The sequence below is a fragment of the Oryx dammah genome, unplaced genomic scaffold, assembly GCF_014754425.2.
Source record: "Oryx dammah isolate SB20612 unplaced genomic scaffold, SCBI_Odam_1.1 HiC_scaffold_2, whole genome shotgun sequence".
Classification (NCBI taxonomy): Eukaryota; Metazoa; Chordata; class Mammalia; order Artiodactyla; family Bovidae; genus Oryx; species Oryx dammah.
Window position 1 is genome coordinate 149,944,937 of NW_024070186.1, and position 2,809 is coordinate 149,947,745.

A 2,809-nucleotide genomic window follows, 5' to 3' on the forward strand; every position below is an offset into this window, starting at 1 on the left:
CATTCTGATAACAAAGATCTACTTCCAAAGAAACCAGTCTTGATGATAAAAGAGCTCCAGTCTGTGGAAACGAAAAAGACTCTTCAAACACTTACAATGGCTTCCTTATTATTTGGAAAATATATTTCTGCAGTGGCCGAGTCCTAGCATCAGCAAAGAAAGAATTTATTCAGAAGTACAAAAGGATTTAGAATTCCTTCAAGGCTCCTTTCATTCTGTTTAAGATGTGGGTCATGTCTTTGAAGCATTGTTGTCTGTGGGTTGTCATGGGGTGGTTAACAGAAATATAAGAGCAATTGCTACCATATCGAGGGACCCATACATATATCATAAAGATTTGGTTTGGATGGATGTAGCAATAGGATATGTATACAAAATATTTTGCTGATGCTAGACCAAAGATATCAATGAACAATTTAAAAATTCAGCTGCTGTACAAAGGGCAGTCACCTTGCCATGTGAGCAGCAGTGCGTGAGGTCCAGGAAATTAAAAGGCTTAACCACGCACTTGAAACTGTCCAAGCTACTTTATTGCTTAAGTGAAATGAAATACAAACACAAATAGCCAAGAGGGCAAATTTTAAATTAAACTTCAAAATCATTTTGTGTTTTAACCATCTACAATGTTCTCAGTCCTACAACAAAGTCTACTTTCTTTGGAAGCCTACAAAAATAATCCAAGACAGAAAGCTCCCCTGACTTCATCTTCTTCCTTTACATGCTCTGTGCATGTTCACTTTGAAATGAAAGTTTACCAAGATCCAAAGGAATGTGGTGGAACTACCTAGGAAGGGTTTAGTTTCTAAACCATGATGGCCATTGCCAATGATGGCCTTCTCTAAAATGAGACTTTGTCTGTAGCAAGATTTCAGGCCAAGATTGCCTGAAATGCTTTCCCTTGTTAGGTGACTGCATTGCCCTGCAAGACAGACATCTGCAAGGGAATCATTAAGAATCTTCCTCACTGTACTCTGGCTTTCAATTCAGTTCAGTTCAGTCTCTCAGTCATGTCCAACTCTTTTCAGTCACATGGACTGCAGCATGCCAGGCCTCCCTGTCTATCACCAACTCCTGGAGCTCACTCAAACTCATGTCCATTGAGTCGGTGATGCCATCCAGCCATCTCATCCTCTGTCATTCCCTTCTCCTCCTGCCCTCAATCTTTCCCAGAATCAGGGTCTTTTCCAATGAGTCAGTTCTTCGAATCAGGTGGCCAAAGTATTGGAGTTTGAGCTTCAACATAAGTCCTTCTAATGAACACCCAGGACTGATCTCCTTTAGGATGGACTGATTGGATCTCCTTGCAGTCCAAGAGACTCTCAAGAGTCCCCAGGACTGATCTCCTTTAGGATGGACTGGTTGGATCTCCTTGCAGTCCAAGGGACTCTCAAGAGTCTTCTCCAACACCACAGTTCAAAAGCATCAATTCTTTGGCACTCAGCTTTCTTTATAGTCCAACCTTCACATCCATACATGACCACTGGATAAACCATAGCCTTGATTAGATGGACCTATCTTTACCTTTTGAATAAACATTTCTGTAGACTGTTTTCCCCTCTGCACAGTTGTGTGACTGGTGGCCAGTCAGGAGATGGATATGAATGGGCAGGATGGTTCTCTGAACAGTTGAGCTCTTATCCTTTGAGTCAGAGACCACATAGATTCCCCACTATAGAGGGTGGTTGGGTCTACACTGGAGCCAGGCCAGAGGCTCACTGGTGTGGAAATTCCATGGCTTTTTCTCTGAGGTGAATAATCCTTCTGTCTTCTGAAAGGTTTGGAGTCATTCCCCAAAGGAAAATTCAGTTTCTAAGAGTCTGAGATTAAGGTAGTGAGCTAAATATTAAATGCGAAATGGAATAAGTAAAAAGTCTTTGTTTTCATGGGGGATATAGCCGGGTCATAAACATCATGGGCTGAGAAGTAATGATCTCATCTCTCTTCCCTCATAATCCACACAAAGACAAGTATTTTCCTGCAAAGACATCTATCAAGTTCGCTATGTAGATGTTGTTTCTTTAAGAAGACTGATAGCATTTAAGAAAGCTATTCACATTGAATTCTATACACAGAATTAGAAGTAGGAGGGAAAAGAAAAAAAAAAAACAGGAAAAGGAGAAAAAAAAGGAAGTCTAGTTGGCAGGTTTTATGAACAGATGTAATTCCTTCAGGCAAATCTGGTGAAAGGGACCAGGGCTTCTTCAGGGCCTCCCAAGGAGCCCCGGGGTCTTTGGGTGCCTCATCCACATCAGGCAGTGATGCCAAGTCATTCAGATAAAGCATCTCCCCAGGCCAACAGAAGTTTCTGTGTTTGAGCCTAGACTTTGCATTTTTGCCTTGAAAGAATTCTCCCTGTTTATTTCTTTTGACTTGGCAGTGCTTTCTCCTTAGGCTGAGGCAAAAAGAAAAAAAAAATACTTTTTAGTTGTCAGGAGAGACAGGAAGAGGTTTCCCTGTGCCTTTGTGACTGAGTGGTTTTAAAAAAATCTGTCTCAAATTGCTTTGATATTCCTCCTGTTGTGAGGTGGAGTCTCTGTCTGACCCCCTTGACACTGGGAGGTCTTCATGACTAACTTGGTAAATAGAAAAGAATTATGCTGTGTGACTTCCAAGCCTAGGTTAGACAATGCCATGTGGCCTCTCTGGTTTCTGTTGGGACAGTTGCCTGGGGAGTCTTCAGTTATTTTGAGACAACGTGGAGAGACATTGTGTGTTAAAGGATTAACTCTGCAGGTCCAGTTTTCCAAACACTGGACACTGGAAAGAAAGGTTGTATGTATGTATACTCAGCCATGTCTACTCTTTGCGA